This window comes from Phoenix dactylifera, unplaced genomic scaffold (assembly GCF_009389715.1).
Source record: "Phoenix dactylifera cultivar Barhee BC4 unplaced genomic scaffold, palm_55x_up_171113_PBpolish2nd_filt_p 001254F, whole genome shotgun sequence".
NCBI lineage: Eukaryota > Viridiplantae > Streptophyta > Magnoliopsida > Arecales > Arecaceae > Phoenix > Phoenix dactylifera.
The window spans coordinates 16507-40883 of NW_024068588.1; the positions used below are offsets into that span (position 1 = coordinate 16507).

The 24377-nt window shown below is 39.7% G+C and overlaps 2 non-coding genes across 2 annotated transcripts; one reads left to right on the plus strand and one right to left on the minus strand.

Moving 5' to 3' along the window:
- The first annotated feature begins 1436 nt into the window (after window positions 1–1436).
- On the plus strand, window positions 1437–1541 carry LOC120108279. The gene has a single exon (XR_005509696.1). It is a non-coding gene; the product is annotated as a small nucleolar RNA R71 (small nucleolar RNA).
- A 5702-nt stretch (window positions 1542–7243) lies between these two features.
- LOC120108281 lies at window positions 7244–7338 on the minus strand. Its single transcript, XR_005509698.1, has one exon. It is a non-coding gene; the product is annotated as a small nucleolar RNA snoR109 (small nucleolar RNA).
- Window positions 7339–24377: the final 17039 nt, after the last annotated feature.

Sequence of the window (24377 nt, forward strand, 5' to 3'; positions counted from 1 at the left end):
CTGCTAATTGAAGGGATACCGAGGTTGGTTTGAACTCACCTAACCCAAGTTTCTCATAAACTGAGTAAGGTAAAAGGTTGACACTTGTCCCTAGATCTAAGAGTGCTCGATCAATGAAATTATTTTCTAAGACACAGGAGATGGTGGGAGCACCAGGATCTTTGAATTTCGGAGGGATGTTGTGTTGGAGAATAGAACTCACTTGCTCAGTTAGGAAGACCTTTTTAGGCACATGTGTCTTAGATTTTTGCTTTTGGGTACAAAGGTCTTTGAGAAATTTGGCATAGGAGGGAACTTGTCTAATAGCATCAAGAAGCGGGAGGTTGATTTTGACTTGTTTGAAAACCTCCATCATCTTCTCTAGTGAAGTTTCCTTTTTGCCAAAGGGAGAGGGTGAATTAAGAGCGTTAGGAAATGGGACTTTTGGAATGTGAGTTTTGGCAGAAGGTGGACTAGCTGAAGAAGAAGAAGAAGGTTTTGGATTTTCATGTGATACATTTCGCTCCTCTTCTTTACCTTCGTTATTGTTTCCCTCCCCAATCTTATTGTCTATTATACGTCCACTCCTTAGGATAGTCAAAGCATTGGCTTGTTCATGATGAATTGTATTTAGTTGATTTTCTTGAGCCATGTATTGTCCCCTAGGATTACTCACTGGTTGGCTTGGAAGCTTTCCTTCCTCTCGCTTGTTCCATGCATTAGCTAGTTGCCCCATTTGGGATTCTAGCTTGGCGATAGATTGCATGTGAGAGTGCACCAATTGTGTAATGGTTTTCAAACCTTGAAGGGAGGTCAATACTTTCTCCTCAAAGAAAGAGTTTCTATGGGGTGGAGAAGGAGTGTGCTGAAATTGAGTTGAAAGACAGTAGGGATGAATAGTTTGTGGGGTTTGAAAGTTCTAAGAGTTTTGAAAATTTTGGGAGTAGGGTTGGGCAATATTCGAAGCTTGCTGCTTCCAAGAAAAGTTTGGATGATTCCGCCATCCCGGATTATATGTTTTGGAAAATGGGTCATTACCCGGTCTGGGCTGTGTTTGAGCAGCATTGATGTGTTCTTGCACGAGTTCGGAGAATTGGGGTGCTGAAGGGCACTCATGGATAGGGTGGGATGGGCTAGAACAGATAGCACACACTTGTGCTTGGGAAGAGCTAACGACATGTCCCCCCATCATCAGTTGGTCAATCTTATGGGACAATGTATCTACCTTGCTAGACAGGTCCATAGAATGACTTATTTCACAAATGGTCCCTTTTCTTTGAGAACCCGAGGGTGCTTGACGAGGACAGGAAGCATGGTGGAGGGAGTTTTCATTGAGATTTTCAAATAATTCCCATGCTTCATGCTTATTTTTAAGCATGAAAGTTTCCCCACAAGAAGCATCAACCATCTGACGGTTTCGTTCAGACAACCCATCATAAAAGCATTGCAACTTAGGTATTTGATGATGCGGGCATTTTGGATTAGGTCCTGAAATCTCTCCCAGGTTTCATGAAATTCTTCTCCCTCAGTTTGGGAGAAGCTTGTGATGACACGTCTAAACTGGTTCGTTCTTGCTATGAAAAAGTATTTTTTAAGAAATTCTTGTTGCATTTGATCCCAGGAACGAATCGAATCGGCTTCTAAAGAATTCAGCCATTGTTTGGCTCTGTCTTTAAGGGAGAAGGGGAATAATCTAAGTTTCAAAGCATCATCAGTGAAGTTCTGAATCTTGACAGTGGTGCAGATTTCAAGAAATTCATCTAAGTGTTTATATGGGTCTTCGTTGGTGAGCCCATAAAATGATGGGAGCATTTGGATCACACTAGACTTTATTTCATATTGTACAGCTGCTACCTCAGGTAATCGAATGCAAGATGGAGAAGTGTAAATGGTGGGAGTAAAGTACTCCCTCAAGAGTTTGGGTTGTTCTTCAGCCATCTCGACAGGTGGAGCAGATCCTATGGTTCTATAAGTGCGGATTTCAGCTCGAAGGGCCCTAATAGAACGCTCTATCTCAGAATCAAAAGGTACTAATTCAGGAGATCTGAAACGACACCCTAGCATACACTTATACTCTTCTGATCAGTCAAGTACAGTCAAGCATGCACTAAAAAAGAAAAACACATAGAATCCTTGTATTTTTCCTAAAATCACTAGACAGCTCCTAACTGGTTTGAAGAGGGCACCTAAGCCTCCAACCCGGTCTAATGAACTGAGTTAACTAGGTAAGCTCCCACGTAAGTGGGGGGTCACGATGCGTTCGCAAAGGTTCCACTTAAAAACCACTTGCCTCGAACAGATGAACTGTCTCCCTTAAAGGGACAAAGCTTGCCTAGACATCAACTGAGCCACAGAGCGAAATTGGTGCAACTTTCGGTGATCTTCGTCCTATTGAGCACGAATGTCCCTAGGGGCCAACGTCTAATTGAATTTAATTAAAGTGGTAACTATGTGAGAATTGATTCACCTAATTTGGGCAAGAATCTAGTGATGAAATCCAGTTCTTATCTTGTTGGGGTGATTGCCCTTACTATGTGCGGATTAATTGGTGTATATGTATCAAGCATGCATTCACACTTTTGCTGAAATTAAAATCAAACAATCACCACAAAATTTCAGGCCAGTTGGGAATCAATTTAAATAGGAAAGGTTCAGATGTTACCAAGAGGAATTTTCCCAGCAATTTTTAAAGCAAACCTTTACAACATTCCTTTTCCAATAGTTCCCTTTTTGACCGCCCCAGATTTTCTCTTCGATTCCTGATCAAATAATACCAAAATAAAAATCAAGAATTAGTAAGAAAGAAGAAAGGGGATAATTAAAGTAACAAAAATAGAAAATATTTTTATTTTATTTTAGATATATATATATTTATTTATTTTTTAAAGTTTTTTTTATATATATGAAAAGAAAAATAACTATACTAACAATCTCCAGCAACGGCGCCAAAAATTGATAGTCAACTTTAAAGACCACACAATAGCACGTATCTAGTAGCATAGTGATTACAGGTATCGATCCACAGGGATTAGGGTACAGTTGCTTTTCTTTAAAAAAAATAAAAATATTTAAAAGGAAGAGTTTGTGAAGACTATTAAACTAAGCAATTTAATAAGAAATGCAATTAAAATGATATCAGTTTGGGGGATCCTAAGGCAAGAAATTCACCACTAACATCGGAACAAGTATTAATTGTATTTTAATTTATTCTTGGATTAACATGCAAATTGGCTACAAGCCTAATAAGCATTCAGATAAAAATTCACAAAAGTAATTTAGGAATAATCCATCTTTAGTTGGCATGCAATGTCTACCCTAATCTAAGGTGGCAGCACATTGCATCTTTCTTAAGCATGAACTATCTGATTTTTACTTAGTGATTATGAAGAACAGTTGTATAAACGTCATATTTAAAATCACAGAAATTAAATATGAGATAAAAGAGGATATCCATTTAAAACAATAAGTTCATACAACTCCAAGAATATAAAATTAAATACATAAAACCTGTGTCCCTTTGTTAGGGCTGCATCCGGCCCTAGAGGAGAGATCAGCCCTGCATGGAGAATTGAACAGCCGCAGCAGTGGAGAAGGCTTCCATCGCGACCAGCTCTTCTTTCTTTCTTCCTCCGGCGACTTCCATCGAAGAAACTCCCTCTCAGCACTTCATTTTTTTATATGGAAAGTTGTTCCCGAAATGCCCAAACTATTCTCCCTCCTCTGCTTTTTTTTATTTCTGTGGTATTCCCCCCTTCCAAAGAGATGGGATGAGCTGGCTTCCTCCCTCCAAATAGATGATGGGATCAGCCCCCGGTGGGGGAAGAGGAGGAATGGAACGGAAGAGAATGCCCCTCAATCACGTCGACTCCCCTTTTTATAAGCAGCAAGCTCTCCCTCTCTCCTCCTCTGTTTCTTCAAATGGGTGGGAAGATAAGACTGTGGAGGCTTGATCTCCTCCGCAGATGATGGAAGATGGTTCCACGGTTGAGAAGAGCTGGCTTTGGTCCCGATGGCTGGACGGATGAAGTTGAACCACGGAATGCATTCGAGAGCTGATCGCGGGGACTGTTGACATGGATAAAGATGCAAGCTGGGAAGATCACTACCAGATAACACGCGTATAGTGACGAAGATTTTCATCACTATACCGTGTTTCCGGTTACTAATACGGAATTTGTGATCAGAGCTCCCGTCACGAAATTGGTTACAAAAACATGCCTCGCTAAATTTTCAATGACGGCGGCGATTCCCGTCACTAAACTCCGTGACAGAACCACCGTCACTAAGCCGTTATAAATCCAAGAATTAAATATTTGAGAAATTACGTATTTTCCGTCACTAACCAGTCATTGAGTTAGTGACGAAGGTAACTTGGTCACTGATTTTGTCACAAAATTCGGTCACAAATTTGGTCACGGATTTGTCACAACCTTCAGTGACAGATTTAGTCGTTACAGACATGGTCACAAATTTTGTCACTAAATTTGTCACTAATTCCGTCACTGACTCACTGAGCAAAATCAATTTTTAGAAACCAAAATTCTGTCACTAAGTTTATGTTAACTCATCACAATACTTGGTAAACAATTCAGTAACCAAATTTGGTCACTGATCACATTCCAATAATCTGGTACATTTGGTACATTGATTGGCTCATAATAAAAGAAAAATACAAGCTAGAGCCTCATCCAGTCATATGTATAAACAAAACAATGGAAGTGTTCTGCTGAAAGCTTTTCATTCAGCATCTCTCTTTCCAGAATACAACAGACATATATAAATGTCGTCAGTATATGATTCCAATGGACTGACATAAATGACTTCAACTCTGTCAACCGGTAAAGAGTCGGAACAAGAACTTGTACTCGTTCAGATAGAAAGCCAGCAGTATGCTTTGACCCTTTGCTTTTGCATTGCCCCTTGTTGTTTCATTTAACCTGTTTCATTCCATTCATCAGAGGGGCAAAAAAAAAGAGAGAGAGAGAGAGAGCATTGCCCCTTTTTGTTTCCTTTAACCTGTTTTCTTTAGCAAAGTATATCCCATCTAAAGTTAAAAAGAAAGCATTACAATTCAGTTCATAGTTACTTACAGAAATATAAAAACATGAGCAAAAGTTAAGAGTGACATTAGATGAGGGCATACCTGAGAAGCTGAAATTATTAACCGAAATTACAATAACCAATGACAACATCCATAGTCAAAGCAAAACTAAAAAAAGTTCCAAACTATAACAACATCCATATTTAAACCAAAACCAAAAGGGAGTATCCCATGATCATGATTCATCTCACTATGAATTGGATTCAACATTGGCCGAGCATTGAGTTGATTGAGTTTCATTGTAGAAACTTGAGTTTATGACATCTTCTACAATCTCATCTAACTCGGCATCCTCAACATCTACATTGAAATATTGCAATAATTAATAATAAATTTATTCAAAAAATAATAGAAATATAATTAATAAAACATATACCTTTCTTTTTCCACACCCAATCTTGAGTACAAATCAAGGCCTTGGCAATATTAAATTTAAGTGCACTACGATACTTATCAAGTACCCGCCCACCGATACTAAAAGCAGATTCAGTCCTTACAAGATGTTAATAAAGACTAATACATACTATGAAACTCTGGTCCTTGTTACCCAGTAAGCATCAATGAGTTGTCCCAGTATATTTGAGGATTTTGGTTAGCAAAAGGACTAATATAGAACTTCAGACACCAGATACTTTTAGATTTGTTTTTAGGAGATGGAATAATTGTCCATTTCATTGAGGGAAACCCAGAAAATTCCTACTGGTATCATTTCTAGCACCAATATCAAGATGTGTGACACTAATAAGTTAACCAGGGTAACAAATCTATCACTATCAAGTATGAGTATATATGGAATTGCACTTTCTATTTTTGATTGCCTATTGGAAGCTGATGAAGTTTCATGATTCATACTACTGCTTTGAGATAAATAAGAATGATAAAATATATTGTGAGTTTTGTTGAGAACTTGTAATTTACTAAGAAAATTAATGCTTATGGTGATAAAGGTGAACAAGCTTTTACATGGCTACTTGAAATTCGAAATGCATGGATATTCATGTATCCTATCTTTCATTTGAAAATTAAAATTTTCATGTGACATGCATTTGAACATATTTTTGGGGACCCTGATGATGTGCTTTACTTGTTTCCTCGCAAATAGCTTGTTCAGAAAATTATGCAGGAAGTTTCTTGTGGTCCTTTTGCAGGTTGCAGAGAGAGCGTTATTTTTATAGAACAATGATCATATTGAAAACTTAATCAAACAAAACTGCAAGGCGATTTTACCAATTATCTTCCCTGCTTTGGAGAGAAATACAAAGTCTCACTGGAACCAAGCTGTTCAGAGCCTCACGCTAAATGTTCGTAAGATATTTTCTGATCATGATCCTGGGCTATTCACGGAGTGCTTGAAGAAGTTTGAAGAAGATGAATCTAAAGAAAAGGAGATTAAGTCAAAACGTGAAGTTGTATGGAAGCGCCTAGAAGAAATTGCCGCTTCGAAAGCTGCAAGTAATGAGGCTGTTCAATCCAAAATACAAGAATTTGCTACAGTACAAGACTTTGTGTCGTTTCGATCCTGAGATTGAAAGCCCAATCCAAAATACCAGGACCATATGTTTTTAATCTTTATGATGATCAGCAACAGGGTAAAGACATATCTATCACCTACTTAAAATCTTTATAAAGCTCTTTCTACAGTAATTAAGCTCTGCAACCTCATTCTAATTTGATGGTAAAATTGAATATGTTAAGTTACCATTGATTTTCTGGAGACATAAATTAACAGCTGAAAAATATCCATTATCGTTTGGGTGGCATATCAGCCATAATCCCAGATCAAACTGGTTGTACTTAGGTGTGAAGTCCAAAACATAGGAGGGCCAAAAAGTTTCATAGCAATACACAACCAAAAAAGTAATTAGAGAGATTATAAAGAACAGCATGGAACAATAGAGCGACAGATTAAAAGAAAATAAGACTTAGATGTAGGCATTGACGACACAATCTGCAGCAATTAAAAAGCAGCTTGCCTGGATAATGGCCGAGATATCATCACTTTGAAAAATTAATAAAAACATTAAAAAATCAAAGAAAATAGATAGCTCTTGATGTGTGAGAAGGTCCTCTAAAAATGGCTAACACATGCACCATCTCCTTCTTCTGCCCTTCTCACAAAAAATAAAAAAGAATAAAATAGGAAGCTACATTTTAAGAACAAATTAATGTGGGAAGCAAGGTAAGCGGGTTGCCAACAATAAGGAGAGCAAGCCGACCAGTTTTCTTCCCTCTTCTCTTTATTCATATAGCTACAGCCAGATCCGGCAACTTCAAGACCAGGGCAACCCAAAACCCTAACCTTGGTACATGTAGCGCAAATCCTAACCACCATTATAAAATCCACCACATAATATCAGGAGAAAACGAAGAAAAACCCAAAAATCAAGAGGGAAAAGAAGGGATAAGCTCTATACTGAGAGGGAGAGAGAGACCTTGAGGACAAAATTCAACATCATAGAGAACGCGACCAATAAAGCATACAACAAAACAATAAGGTTCACATATTCCATCAATAAGCTCCACCAATGAAACAATTAAGCATATAGAGAAGCGGGAGGGAAAGGGAGGCGGAGAAGGGAGAACCCTGACTTTCCGAGGACCTGAGCGAGGGTCTTGATGTAGCCATCGATGATCTCGTCCCGGGTGAGACTGGGATCGGCCGATCGGGGGGCTCGATGACGATGACCGCCGCAGTCACCGTCGACGGGGAGGCAGAAGTAGCCAGCAAAGGGGAGGAGAGGCCGGAGGCGGAGGAGAGGACAGGTAAAGAAGAGAGCTCGGAAGGTGAAGTATCCGGAGGAGAGGAGAGGGGAGAGGGACACTGAGGAGAATGGAATGGAAAGGATGTTTCAGAGTTTTTTAGTGGAGGGAAAGAAAAAGAAAAGAAGAGAATAGGAGGGAAAATTTTGGGCTCCAATTCTCTCCTCTTTTCTTCCTTCCATAAGTGGAAGGATTTGGAGATAAATTTTTTATAATACCTATTTTATTTTTAAATTTAAAAAAGTACCAAATTAAAAGGATAAATATATCCTAGGGTCGTGGACCCAACCCGACCCGACCTGATTTTCTAGTGGGTTGGGTCTGGGTCTAAAATTAGGACCTGAACAAGAATTCAGGTTAAGTCGGGGTCACTCATGATCCGATCCGATCCGATCCATTTGCACCTCTACTCATAAGCATGAACCTTTTATAATAAGGATATTTTAGTAAATGTGTTAAAAAGATATGCTTTCTTTTCTTTTCTCTCCAAGCTCCCAAATAAGAGGAACGAAAGTACTTTCTCTTCCTTTCTAAAACTCCCAAACAAGAGAAGAAGAAAGTCTATTTTATTCCTTTCTTTTCTTTTCTCTACTCATTAAAGTTTTTCTTTCTTTTCTTTTCTCCCCAAAAATCCCAAACGGAGGGTGAGGGAAGAGAGCTCGGGCGGCGCCATTGGACAAACCCTAACCCTAAGACAAAGTTGCGGACTGAGGCCGAGGGCGATGCGGCGGGGAGTTGGGCCAGCCCTGGGCCTCATGGGTTGTAGCCCTTATTTTTTATCAGCCCAATAGTTAAATAGGTTATACGGGTTAAACGGGTCAGACATCTAAAATATATATATATGACCTAATTAATAAATAGGTTAAACGGGTCAACCTGTTTACGACTTGAACCTATTTAGGCCAAACCCAAACCTATTTATGGCGGGTCGAACACGGGTCTTGTTGGCGGGTCGGGTCATATTTTACCACCCCTAGCCATCGACCACCTCACAAATATCGCCTCCAAAGCCGAAATGGACGAACTCGGGGAGGAAAAAGGGACGAAGATATGGATGAACTCGGGGAGGAAAAACGAAGAACCGAAGACGAAATGGATTGCGGGCGCGGGATTTGTTCTGGCTATTGGGCTTGAGGCGATGCCGCGATGGGTCATGGACTCATAGATAGGATTACTGATGGACCCATCATCTGGATCCTAAATCCTAGAGGACCCGATTTGAACTAACTATCCGAATCCGTATCCGGATCCCATCGGATGAAGAAAACAATATCCGAATCCAACCCAAATCAAATACGGAAATGGATATGGTCGGATAAAATCCGACCCGCTTTCAGCCTTGGCGGAGCATTCCAAATAGTTTACTGCCATTAATCACTAGGGGTGCAAATGGGTCATCGTTTGTGGCCGACGCCATGAAATTTGGGAATGAAAAGAAGGGATTTGGGTTTTCTGGAGAACGATTGGGATTTGGGCTATCGAAGGGATTTGGGCGGGACGGCGGGCACACTTAGTTTCATTTTGGATTTCCCTCGTTTTATTTTTTTAATTTATAATTATCAAAAATAATATTTTTAATATTTTTGAAATTAAAAATTAAATTTGGTGACGGAAATTTCTGTCAGTATCCCATCACTACTAAAAATAATCTTTTAAAAATTTATAAACACTTGGGTTACGATTTTTGTGACGGCTGAATTTGTCACTGTCTGGTTGCAATTTCAGTTACTAGTTTTGTGACAGATACCCCGTCACTACGGTGGTCGCTAAGTTTTGGCGCCCATCCTATCCACGTATTCTGTGACCGGTCTGTCACTAATCTGTCACTAAATTCACACCACGGTGACCAAATTTCTGTCTGTCACTAATCCGTCACAAATAGTGACTGTAACGGGCCGTCACTAGTTTTCCGTCACTATACGCGTGTTTTCTGGTAGTGGATTACGGACGTTAGGATTTGTTGATAGATGCTATGCGTAACAGGGGAGCTGGAAGCTTATCCAGATGCTGGGATGAATCCGTGGATAAGAATGAACTCAGGAGCTTGGAATGGCTGGGAGGGAGGCTATCACAAATGAAAATAATCCGGAGAAGATGGGATGTTGAAGACGCTGGATTCGGGAGCTGGGAGCTTATCCAGATGCTGTTCATGGGATAGAGTTGAGTCGACGGGAGGAGATGGGGTGCTGATCCACGACTGCTGCGGCCTATGAAGCGCGGACGGTTGAAGCAGAGCTGGGATTTGGAGTGGTTACCGGCTGATGCGAATGGATGTGCTGGGACGGACGCAAAGGAATTCGGAAGAGATGAAGCTGGGAGATGAGATGAACTCGATTCGGTTGGGAACCGGGGAGATGATCCATAAGATGAAGCTTGGGACTCGGCTGACAACGGAATATCTAGATGCTGGGAGGAAAGTTGGAATTCATTGGATTCGGTCGGCTGGAATGGGCGTGAATAGGCTGATACTCTGTTCCGCTAGGAGGATGGAGTTGATCCGGATGCTTGGGGGTTGAACTTGGATGAAGATGGATCACAACGGGATGAAGGCTTGATTCTGCTGTGATGTGGAGCAGGGGATGGAGGCTGGGACGGTTCTTTGGACTGCTGAAGATGTGGGCGCTTATCCGTGGAAGATAAGCATGGCTGGAAGGAATCCGTCGCGATGGATTGGTTTTGCTCGTTGGATACGGGAGGAAACTTGGTTTGATTCGTGAACGTGATCCTTTGATGCTGAGAGGTTTGCTTGGATAAGGATGGGTGCAAGCTGGGAGATGTGATCTAATCCGGAACGTGGAGGAGAAGCTGGACGTGTGAAACAGGGGAGTTAGTTCAAAGATGAATGAGGATGATGCGGATGATTACGAACGTGAGATCGTTCCGGAAGAAGGAATCTCATGCGGATGGTAGCCGTTGATAGGATCGCTGTGAACTCGGGGAGATGAAATGGATGTGGAGTTCGGGAGGATGAAGTGGACGTTGGGAGATTAGTTGAGATGGCGTAAGGGAGAATGATGTTGCTAGGTTCATGCGGACGGGAGGGAGGACACGCGGATGGAATGCTTGGCTTGGGCGCTGGGATGATTCGGCTGAGATGACTTGCAATTGGAGTTATGGTATAGTAGCGTGGACTTGGGGTGGCCATGTGTTGAAAAGGAAATTGGGAAGTTTGGATACGTGGGGAGTGAAGGAGGGAGACTTATTTGGATTCATGAAAATAAATTGTTTGGGATGGCACGTGCTGAGAAATGAAAATTGAGGTCGACTCTAATTGGTTGGGAAGATCCGATTCATGGGGTGCATGCGATTTGGGTTCAGGGGTCATCCCAGATGTATTTGATTCGACCTGCATACATTAGATGGACCAATAAAATCAAGCAAAATCGAATTATTTTTAATAATGCAATGATGAAGATAACACAAATTTTTAGTTGAATTTACAAAATATGTGAATTAAAATAATGATAAGTGCTATGAATAAGATATTAATTTATGCATTATTTAGCACTTATCAGTATGGGATAGATTGTTACATTAGATGTAAATTCCAAGAGACCTAAAACCTTTCTAACTCAATCGAAAGTGAACGATACATTGAGCTAGCCATATTTGATTAATTGATCTAATTGGTGTCTAGGAAAGCTCAAAGGTGGTTACTTAATTAGGACCATACTCTCTGAGTAAGGGGAGCCTCCCACCTGCTTACCTGGCCAATTGATCGATTACCTCCTATGGAAAGCTCAAAGTTGGAATCACTAAGATCTGATTACCCAATATTAAGTCGATTGGTCTTCCACCGTAGTAGAGTTGCTAAGATCTTTCCGGCGTTGATTAGTCTCGGCTGGATACAGTGGGCTAGTTGCAACGGAGGATTGGACCTCTCTATTAACATGAGATGTTGTGGAGTAAAGGTGGGGTTGGGCTCCAATAACTGTTAGGTGAGGATCCAATCACAGCTTTATTTTCGCGGGATATACGGTGGGTCTGACTTAACCAAGGAATGGGTCTAATAACTATTAGGTGAGATTCTTATGACTTGGAGATCAGGTTAGCTCAATATGCTTACGAAGCATTGTATAAGAGTTGTACACTCATCGTCTATGTGTCTCCAATAACTGTAAGGTGAGGTGACATGTAGATTGTTGGGACCACAGCACCCCACTCGAAATCCTAAGTCACAGATTTCCATATCTTTACCAGGGGAGTGTGAGAGATCCGAGAAATAGTGGAAGGATTTGATCCAATTTTGTTTTAAAAGTTCCTAAAATAAATTAATGTCAAATACAAATTTCTAATTAGAATCTTTACTCTCTGCAGATGTCAATGGCTTCCAACCCGATAGTTCGAATTCTAGATAATAATAGGTTGACCGGACCAAACTATAAAGATTGGCTCTGCAACTTGAAGATTGTCTTGAGTTGCGAAAAGATAGCTTATGTTCTTGACCATGGACTCCCGGTGTTCCCAACCCGTGCAACCAATGAGCAACGTGAGATGCATGCAAATGGTTGGATGACGACAATAAGGTTAGCTGCTAGATTTTGGCATCCATGTCCAACAAATTGCAATGCCAGCATGAGAGCATGAAGACTGTTAAGGACATACTTGATCATCTACAAGAGTTGTATGGTGAACAGAATCGCGCAGCGAGGTTTGAAGTGTCCAAGCGGCTCTTCAAAGCCAAGATGCGCGATGGGCAGTCCGTCTATGAACATGGTTTGACCATGATTAAGGATCTTGAGGAGCTTGAGAAGCTTGGCATGATCATGCACAAGGATTTGCAAACGGATTTGATCCTACAATCGTTGCCATCTTCATATGGGCAGTTTATTGTAAACTACCATATGAATAAAATTGAATGCACCAAACTTGAATTGTTGAATATGTTGGTGACAACTGAGGGAGCCTTGAAAGGTTCAAGAGGCATAGTTTTCGCTGCTGAGCTAGCTTCTACTTTCAAGAAAAAGTCTACTGGGAAGAAGAAGAAGCCTGCGAAGAAGCAGAAGACCGAGAAAAAGCTGAAGAAGGAAGTTCCTAAGAAGAAGGCCGAACCCAAAGAAAAATGTTTTCATTGCAATGAAGACGGCCATTGGGAGAGGAACTGTCCTATCTACATGGGAAACATAAAAAGTAAGAAGGGTGACACGCCTTCTGAATGTATGTCTAATATGCTCATTATTGAAACTAATCTAACGGTTTCTTTTATTTTCAGTTGGGTTATAGATAGACCTGACCATGGTTCCGGAACCGCCAGTTCCAGTTCCACAAAAACCTAGAACCTTAATCGGAACCGAAAATAGTCGGTTCGGTTCCGGTTCTAGAACCGCCGGTTCCGGTTCTGGTTCCAGACGGTTCTGGTTCTAGAACCGCCGGTTCCGATTCCGGTTCTAGACGGTTCCGATTCCGGTTTCGGTTCTAGGCAATTCCGGTTCCGGTTCTAAACGGTTCCGATTCCGATTTTTCAACATAAATTATAATTTTTTTTAAAAAAATAGATTGTGTAATTAATTTGGAAAAAAATTTTAAATACACATAGATTGTGTAATTAATGCAAAATGATATTTAGTTACATTAAATAAATTTGGAACTACTTTATTTTATTATAAATGGAAAAAAAAGAAAAAAATAGGCTTGAACTTAATTAAAATTAAACTGCCTACGTATCCTCTTGGGGTTTAAAGGAATCAAAGCCCTCGTAGTTCTTTTACCTTCATGGTTGAGCAATTAACCCCCTTACCTCAATGATCAATCACTATCATTGCTGCCGACTGTAGACGATCCGCTAGTTCTAATGTCAAATAAGTCTCACTGTCCTCAAATGTGTTCTCTTGTAATCTACGTTCTGCCTTTCTCCAATCGTCAACACATGCTTGGGATTCCAAGTTATTCAGCTTTAAACAAGATCGTCGCTCATCTAAGATTTGACCTCCAGCATTGAATGTTTGCTCAACAGCAACGGTTGAGCACGGGCAAGCTAAAATCTCCTTAGCAATTGCCGAGAGGACTGGGAATTGGTTTGAATGCTCCTTCCACCACTTTAATATTGGAAATTGTTGATCTGAAATGCTATCACCAAACTCAAAAGAAGTGGTTAGATAATAATCAAGTTTCACACTGGAATTTGATGAACTCCTCGGGCGCTTTTGGCGTTGCAAAATCATTTGCTGTGCAACGCTAAGATTTGCAACATCTCCTATGCCTCCAATATTACTGAATTGTTGAGGGTGACATTTTTACCATATTTTGCATTGTACTCATTGTATAAATTAATAATATTATTTTTAACAGTAAAAATAATATTTAAAACATCAATATCTTCTTCAAAAGGACCTAAACAACAATAATATGCATTTAGATAATCTGTCAAACCATCTAATTTACTACGTGGATCAAAAATAGATGCAACAAGATTCAGAGGTGGAATATTTTTATAATAATTAAGCCATTTCACTTTCATCGCAGAAATAGGAGCTTGCAAATCATTATCTTGCTCAAAAGTTTTAATAGCATCAGCAATATTAACACATTCTAAAACTAGTAAATGAGCAGTAGGATAATAAATACCAGATAAATTATTAGTAGCATCATTAAAAACTTTTAAAACGGCCATAATTTTTTTGCAAACATCCCACTGCTAGGGAAATAAAACCACACTAGAAACATTATTTGCAATAAAAGTACATAATAATTCTTTATAAGGAAAAGTTTTATTTAAAAGTTCATACGTGGAATTCCAACGATTTGGAACATCTTTAGAAAAATTTTTTGGCCTCATATTATGAAGCCGACAAAAAAAAACCACTCCTTCATAATTTGTGGACGAAACCATATATACTCTAACGCATTTTTAATTGGCTGAAGATACTGACCAAGGAATTTTAAAGCATCTTGAACACATAAATTTAAAACGTGACATGCACATCGTATATGAAAATATTTACCACCAAATGAGGGTTTACAAAGTTTTTCAAGATGAGGAATTGAAGCAGTATTTGATGATGCATTATCATAAGAAATTGAAAATACTTTATAAACCAAATTATACTCGTCTAAAACACATTTTATTAGTTTCCAAATATTTTCAGCAGTTTGTCTTTCATCAAAACCTCTTAAAGCAATAAGTCTTTTTTGCATTTGCCATTCATAATCGATCCAATGACATGTGATACCCATGTATGAATGGACTTGCCAATGATCACTCCATATATCAGAACACAAAGAAACATTTCCATTAAAAGATGAAAAAAAATCAGATAAATCATGCTTGCCTTTTTTATATAATTTAACTATGGCACGTACGAGTGTAGTCCTAGGAATTTGTTTAGCAACAGGTTGTAAAGCTTCTTGAGTCATAGCAATATATTCAGGATGTTCAGAAAATCTGAATGACAAATGCATTGCTGAAACCATTTTTGCTAATGAATCCTTATATTTTGCATCATTGTATTGAAATAATTGAGAAGGGCTAGATGCAGTGTATCCGGTCATTTATATTTGTGAGCGATCGATGCCTACTTCTGTTGCATGCTTGCTGTGAAGGTGCTTGGTGAATGATCCATATCCACCACTGAGTTTAAATTTGAATATGTGACTGTAGTAGTTGTAAATTACTTGCCATGAACCATCTGAAAGTTGCACTTTTTTGAAATGCTTGACAAATATGTCGGATTTTGGAGACCGTTCTTTTGATTGTGGATTTGATGGTGGAACTGTAGAATGACTTTCTTGAGTAGCTGCATTTGGATGCAATTCTTGTGGATATGAATCAATATCTTCGGAAGATTGAGTGAAATCGAACTCATCTATTGAGGGGGGTTGGTAATTTGGATCCCAAGAATTTGGGTTTGGAACAAATATTTTCTTGCCTTTATTTGAGCAGAAGGAAGACATTTTTGATAATTGGATTGGGAAAAATAAAAATATGGGAAGGTTACGGAATGAATAGATTGAATAATTGAATAATTGAAAAATTGAGAGAGAGATTGGAAGATTGAGTGGTGTGGTGAAAAAATTAATTTGGAGAGGTATATATAGTGTTGGGAATAATTTTCGTTTCCCAAAATGTCCCTCAAACTAGCCGTTTTTTAGTTGTTAGGAGGGGTAAAATAGTTTTTTCCGAAAATGCCCCTCAAACTAGCCGTTTTTTAGTTGTCAGGAGGGGTAAAATAGTCGTTTCCCAAAATGCCCCTTAAACTAGCCGTTTTTTAGTTGTTAGGAGGGGTAAAATAATCGTTTTCCAAAATGCCCCTCAAACTAGCCGTTTTTTAGTTGTTAGAAGGGGTAAAATAGTCGTTTTATTTCGGTTCAAATCGGAACCGAACCACCAGTTCCGATTTCGGTTTCGGTTTCGGTTCGGTTCCGATTCCGATTCCGGTTCCATCAAACCTGGAACCTTAACCGAACCGTATTCCTCAAGGTTTCGGTTCGGTTAAGAACCGTAAGACACGGTTTCGGTTCCGATCCGGTTCTTTTCGGTTCGGTTCCGGTCCGGTTCTCCGGTTAGAACCGAACCGTGGTTAGGTCTAGTTATAGACTCTGATTCTAGTGTTCACTTGTGCACTACCATGTAGGGTCTAAAGAAAAATAGAAGGCTTACGGAAGGTGTGGTAACCTTACGGGTTGGCAATGGAGCAAGAGTTGCTGCTGTTGCTGTGGGCACATTCCCTTTGCATTTACCATCAGGATTTAGTTTGATACTTAGAGATTGTTATTTTGTACCTAGTGCTAGCAGAAATCTGATTTCTGTATCTTGTCTAGCACAGGAACATTATGAATTCAATTTCAATAAAGACTACGTTTCCATTTATTTGCGAAATAAACTGTTTGGACGTGGTTTTATGATTGACGATCTCTATCACTTACATATGGATGTATCTGTGAACGTATCTGAGCATACAGTGAGTACCATAGGATCTAAAAGATCTAGAGATGAGATAAATCAAAAGTATTTATGGCACCTCAGACTTGGTCATATAGGTGAAGACAAAATTAACAAATTGGAGAAACATGGGCTTTTGAGTTCATTGACTTCTGAGTCATATCCGATTTGTGAATCCTGCCTTCAAGAAAAAATGGCCAAATTACCCTTTGTAGGATACGGGGAAAGGTCCACTGAAATACTTAACCTAATACACACTGATGTGTGTGGCCCATTCGATGTGCAGGCTAGGGGTCAATTTTTATACTTTATTACGTTTGCCAATTATTTCTCAAGGTATGGTTATGTCTACCTTATGAGACATAAATCTGAAGCATTTGAAAGGTTCAAAAAATTCAGATTTGAAGTAGAAAAACAGATAGAAAAACTCATTAAGGTTCTTCGATCAGATCGAGGAGGAGAATTCCTTAGTAGAGAGTTTCGCGATTATATCAAACAAAATGGTATAGTTTCATAATGGACACCTCCTGGAACACCTCAACTCAATAGAGTGTCAGAAAGGAGGAATCGAACCCTATTGGATATGGTCAGGTCCATGATGAGCTTCACTGACTTACCCTTATTCTTGTGGGGAGCTGCCCTACTTACAGCTATCTACATTTTGAATAGAGTTTCCTCTAAGTCCGTTCTTACCACACCGTATGAAATATGGCATGGTAAGAAACCAAGTCTTGGTTATCTCAAGATTTGGGGATGTCCAGCCCAAGTCAAGCGACAACAGGCGGACAAGTTAGAGTCTAAGACAATTGGTGCTCGTTTCATTAGATATCCTAAAGAGTCATTAGAATACAATTTTTACATCCCAAAAAATCATAAAGTGTTTGTGAGCCGACATGCCATCTTCTTGGAAAAATAGTTTATCCTTGATAGAGGCAGTGGGAGAAAAATTGAGCTCGAAGAGAAAGTCTCTGAAGAGCAACGAGCAATTGAGCCTAGTGAACCTATTCACATTAAGCCAATACATGAAGAACCTCGTCCACTTCGTAGATCTAGTAGGATCTCCCATCCTTCTGAAAGATACTTAGGTATGCTTGCAGAGGAAATAGAGGAAGAGTTCTTCATGGGAGAAAGAGATCATAGTAATGATCCTAAGACCTACAATGAAGCGATGTTAGACATCGACTCCGAAAAATGGATGGATGCGATGAAGTCAGAAATAGACTCCATGCATTCTAACCAAGTATGGACCTTAGTAGATCCACCTAAAGGTATAGTACCTATTGGGTGTAAATGGATCTACAAAAGGAAAATGGGTTCGGATGGACCTTGTTTATTCTGATCATGCCGCCCTTAAGTACCTTCTCACAAAGAAAGATGCCAAGGCAAGGCTCATTCGTTGGATCCTACTGCTCTAGGAATTTGATCTTGAAATCCTAGATAAAAAAAGGATCTAAAAATGTAGTGGCTGACCACTTGTCCAGACTGATTGTTGAGTCATCTGCAGAATCCTTGCCTGTATCCAAAACTTTTTTCGATAAACAACTAATGATGATTTTCCATACCAATGTTCCATGGTATGCTGACATAGTCAACTACCTCATTATTGAACAAATGCCCAGCTCTTGGACCAAGCAAGAGCAATTTCGCTTCCTAGCTCGTGTGAAGTGGTATTTTTGGGATGAACCATACTTATTCAAATACTGTCCTGATCAGATTATCCGACGGTGTATCCCTGAATACGAACAAAGGAAAATCCTTTTCTTTTGTCATGACCATGCTTGTGGTGGTTATTTCAGTGGTAAAAAGACGGTTGCAAAGGTTTTGCAGTGCGGATTCTATTGGCCCACACTATTACATGACTCACATAAGTATTGTAAAACATGTGATCGATGTCAAAGACTAGAAAAAATTTAAAGAAGAAATGAGATGCCCCTGAACCCGATCTTAATTGTAGAAATCTTTGATATTTGGGGTATTGATTTTATGGATCCTTTTCCTATGTCTTTTGGGCACTAGTACATACTCCTTGCAGTTGACTATATGTCCAAGTGGATTGAGGCTGTCGCGTGTAAGACCAATGATCACAAAGTGGTGATCAAGTTTCTTAAGGAGTTTGTCTTCGCTCGTTTTGGCACCCCTCGTGCTATTATTAGTGATGGGGGAAAACATTTTTGCAATAGAATTTTTAAAGTCCTTGCTAGGAAGTACAACATCACCCATAAGGTCAGTACACCGTATTATCCACAAACGAGTGGACAAGTTGAGATTTCCAACAGGAAAATCAAGACCATCCTTGAGAAAACTGTCAATCCATCTTGAAAGGATTGGTCCCTTAGGTTAACAGATGCATTGTGGGCATATCGTACGGCCTATAAAACACCAATTAAAATGTTCCCATATAGGATTGTCTATGGCAAGGCTTGCCATTTACCGGTCGAGTTAGAACACAAGGCCTATTGGGCAATCAAGCGCCTAAATTTCGATCTCGACAAGGCAGGAGAACATAGAAAGCTTCAGCTCGATGAGCTTGAAGAAACTAGGAATGATGCTTACGAGTGTGTTAAAAAGTACAAGGATCGCATGAAGGTCATGCATGATAAAATGATCACTCGTAAGAAATTTCACCAAGGATAAAAAGTTCTTCTATATGATTCTCGATTACATCTATGCCCTAGAAAATTTAAATCTCGCTGGACTGGCCTATACACGGTAGAGAAAGTGCATCCGCATGGTGCAGTAGTAATATGCAATACCAAGGATGGTAGGTCCTTTCAAGTCGAGGAGACACTTCTGACCGACCCTGTCTATCATAAATGAATTAGAATTGTCTGGCTGAAGACATAAAACTTAGCGCTCTTGGGAGGCAACCCAACAGGTAAAGATTAAAATTTTTATTTTTAATAAGTTACTAGCATGCAGGTTTGGGGTATTTTTCCCAATCTTCAAGTTATTCAGCCATATCAAGGTCCAATATCAGGTAATGTCTCCTCTGTCCTATTATTGTTTTAATTTTCTCAACATTGAGAACAATGTTGAATTTAGGTATGGAGGTGAGATTATTTTTGATTTTTTCTGCCTAAAAAGATTTTTGTGCCTAAAAAATTAAAAAAAAAAAGGGTTTCAAATTTTTAACTCAAATTCTAATCTTTTTGGCTATAAAAACTCGGAATTGCTTTGACAATAGCTTTGAGTAAGGAATATGATAGCAGTTCTAGCTTGAGTTTTCGTCCCACCTATCTCCTGCTAACATAATAGAAGATGATTTAACACCTACACGTAAGCACATGAATAGTGGGTATATAAACTTGCAACTAATATGAATACTTTTAATCTTCTGGATAATTTAAAGTTATGTGTGTAATGAATACCTAAAAAAAATTAAAAATAAAATAAAATGAGTTTATTGTAAGTCTTCTCACTGAGTAACCGGAGCTCTTGCTTGGCAAGCAGCGAGTGTTCACGTAAAAAGATGAGGATGACTGAGATTAAACTCTGAGTGACTAATTCGGCCTTGGAGCCTAGTTGACTTGAGTTATTAAGCCTGTTAGGGTGTCTTTACACCTAGTGCCCTGAGCCATCTGGATCGGAAGTCATTGGCCTAACACTCGCTACATGGGTTAGCTAGAAAGCTTAATAAGGCTAGATATTGTACAAGTCATTCTTTCTAGCATTCAGTCTGATTAAAAGTTAAATCTTGGATGTTCATTACCATTTAACTCTAGAAAGTCTTAGAAATTAGAGTGATCATGTTGGAAGTAAGTGAAAACCACTCATTTATATGATACTATCTTGCACCTCACTCCATTCTTGACTTGTTAGCAGATAGATGGGGTATAATGGAACTTGAGTTAGAGTCTGCTTAAATATGATAGCAATAAGTCTCTATTGTCCTTGCAATTCTAGGTTCATACAATAATACTTGTTCAAATTTTGAGTTAAACATTGGAAATCCCTGTCTGATGAAGTTTGTGGGTAACTTCACTGCAAACCCTCACGAGACAACACTCGTCCACTAGGGTAACCTAGGGGTTTAAAGGCTTGTTGCACGTGCTAAGTGCAATCGTGATTCCCTACGAAAATGGGTACGTATCTCAGTTTTGTGTACTTAGCTTTAATAAAAAGTCATAAGTTAAACTACATCTTTTGCACTCTCATTTTATCGTTTGCTTGTTAATTGCTAGAGACTAGCAATAAGCTAGTTAGGAGGTGTGATGAGAGCACAAAAGTGTGATTTACATACTACTTAAATTAGTATTATTGCCAACAGATAACAATAAAATTGCTGATGAAATATTATATTTTTTGTTTGGCACAGGTTATCATTTAAATGTGTATTTGGTACAGATTGGGATGATTTATGATCCCAAGCCTAATCACGCTGGAGCATAATTGAACCTGGTCAAAGCACATTTGCACCCGAGCAGCACATGTCTACACGTCACAGTCTGTAGAATGCATTAGAATTCAAAATAAAGGAAGGTCATGTGTGGCTAGGGAAGTATTCTGGCGGCATGTTTTATCTTCAACTGTTCGAGCTCCCAGATCAGCCGCGAGGCATCCCGTGATTCTCCAGCATCAAGGCCCCGTGATTATTTCCTTCCGCAATTGTTTTCTTCAGCGCAATCCACCCGTCCACTTCGTCCCAGCTTCCTCCAGCGCTTGTCTGCCTCTTCCGCGTCAAAGCAGGCCCATTTCCTTCTCCGTTTCAGTATCCCAGCCATCTGCATCTCTTCCCGAGTCCGTGATCCCAGCGCCCCTCATCCGGATCCACGCCTTCCTCCTAGAATCCCCGCGTCCCCCTTCCGGATTCGAGACCTCCTCCTCCGCCTCTGCTTCCGCCCGTGATGCATCCAAGGATCCAGCCATTCTTCTGGATTCGAGACGTCCTCCCATCTCGAATTAGCGTCCGCGTTCCTCCCGGCTTCTTCCGCCCGTTCCAGCTGCATCCAGCATCATGCATGATCCCAGCATCCATGTCCCAGCCATCCGCATGCAAGCCTCCCGCCTCCGTCTGCCTCTTCCGCGATGCAGCAGCGGCGGATCTGCGATCAAATCTCCCTGCATCACGCGTCCGTTCCGAGACTGAGGTTCCCAACATCCCGGACGACCCCCTCTTCTGCAATCTCCCAGCGCACGAGCGTCCGTTTTTCTAGCCTTCCATGAAGCACCCAGTGTCCGCCTCTTCTTCCGTTCGCATTCACTATGCGTCTGCAGCTCCTTCCATTCCAGCGTCCCAGCGATTCCACGAGTGATCCCCACGTCCGCTCCCCCTCCTCTAATCAGGGATCCATCGCTGGCTGAGGGGGATCTATATAAGGGCATCATTCTCGGCTGGGCGAGGGGAGGGGGAAAAGGAGGAACAAGAGAGGAGCTCCGTTTCAAAGAAAAAAAAAAGTAAAGAAGAGAGAAAGGGAATAGGGGAGCTCTATTTCAGAGAGAGAGAGAAAAAAAAAAGAAAAGAAAAAAAGAGTTCATTTTCTTATTTATTTTTATGCAATCTATGTTCTAAATTTCAGTTTAATTCCTGTAATTTATTTTTTATGTACTGAAAATCTTATTTAAATGTTTTTCTTTGCTGTTTGACCGCTACTCTGCATTAGATTTTAATTACAAAGTTTTCTTTCTTTCCTTTGTTTATTCTTGAATAGAAAACTAGCTCTGGTTGGTTAGAGATGAATCTAATATCCTCAAGAAATTATTTTTAAAAAAAGAAAAAAATTTAAATATTTTGATAAATCTTAATGGAATTTCTAGTTTTTATTTGTCTGCTCCAATCGTCTTTCTGTGGATCGACCTCCTACAATCACTATTCATCAAGTAGAGGATGGTAAGAGTAGTATAAAAATTTTTGTTTGTTGGTTAAGACTTTGACAACGACATCCTTTTTAAGTCACCCTCAGGTCTACAAGAAAGCCGACAACACTAGCCTTTCAGACCGAACCCAACTTTGATAGGTAAAAAGTGTGCCGATTTTGTTAGTCTATCCACTATAAGCCACACGGCATCATTAGAACTGGGAGTCTTTGGCAGTCTAGTTACAAAGTCCATGGAAATTTGTTCCCACTTCCATATTGGAATATCAAGGGGCTGAAGCGGCCCTGCTGGTCTTTGGTGTTCAGCTTTAACCTGCTGATATACTAAACATTATGCCACGAATTGAGCAATTTCTCTTTTCATGTTGTTCCACCAATACAATTCCATTAAATCTCTGTACATCTTGGCTCCTTCCGGGTGCACTGTATATCCAGATTGATGGGCTTCTTTAAGAATTTTCTGTTTAATTTCTAAATCCATAAGTACACAAATTCTATTCCGAGACCTCAAAGATCCATACTTATGTATCCCGAATTCAGATATATCTCCTGCTTCCACTAACTCCCTAATCTTCAATAACTGCTGGTCATTACCCTGGGCTGTTTTAATCCTCTCTATGAGTGTTGGTTGAACCTGCATATAAGCCAAATGAGTCCCTGAGCCAAGTACTCGGATCTCTAATTCAAGTTTTCTCACATCTTCCAAAATATGTCGTTGGCTAGTAATCAAAGTGGCCATATTTTCTATTGACTTCCTGCTTAAAGAATCTGCAACAACGTTAGCTTTTCCGGATGATAATTAATCGTTAGATCATAATCCTTCAATAATTCCAGCCATCTTGTTTGTCTCAAATTCAGTTCCTTCTGGGTAAATATATATTTCAAACTCTTATGATCTGTAAACACCTCACATCGTACTCCGTAAAGATGATGTCTCCAAATTTTGAGAGCAAAAATCACAGCCGCTAACTCCAAATCATGAGTAGGATAGTTTTTCTCATAAGATTTTAATTATCTGGAGGCATAGGCCACTACGTTACCATGCTGCATCAACATACAGTCGAGTCCCTTCCTTGAAGCATCACTATAAATTGTGAATCCATCATCACCTGTAGGTATAGTAAGAATAGGTGCTGTAACCAATCGCCTCTTTAATTCCTGAAAACCTCGTTCACAATCTTCAGTCCATTCATACTTAACTCCTTTTTGAGTTAGGCGAGTCAAAGGTATAGCTATAGAGAAAAATCCTTCTATAAATCGTCTGTAATAGCCTGCCATTCCCAGAAAGCTGCGAATCTCAGAAACATTAGTTGGCCTGTTCCATTGCACTACAGCTTTCACTTTTGCTGGATCCACAGAAATCCCATCTTCGGATATGATATACCCCAAAAATGATATCTCATTCAACCAAAACTCACACTTCTTTAATTTAGCATAGAGCTTCTCCCTCCTTAAGAGTTGAAGTACGCTTCGCAAATGTTCCTCATGTTCTTCTTTTCCTTTTGAATAAATTAAAATGTCATCAATGAATACCACCATAAATCGATCTAGGAAGGATTTAAATATTCTGTTCATTAAGTCCATAAAGGCTGCTGGGGCATTCGTCAATCCAAAAGGTATCACCAAGAATTCATAATATCCATAACAAGTTCTGAATGCAGTCTTGGGTACATCTTCCGCTTTGATCTTTAGCTGATGATATCCTGTGCGGAGATCAATCTTAGAGAAAACATGTGCACCTTGCAACTGGTCAAATAAATCATCTATTCGAGGCAAAGGGTACTTGTTCTTTATAGTGACTTTATTTAATTCTCTATAGTCAATGCAGAGTTTCATGTTTCCATCT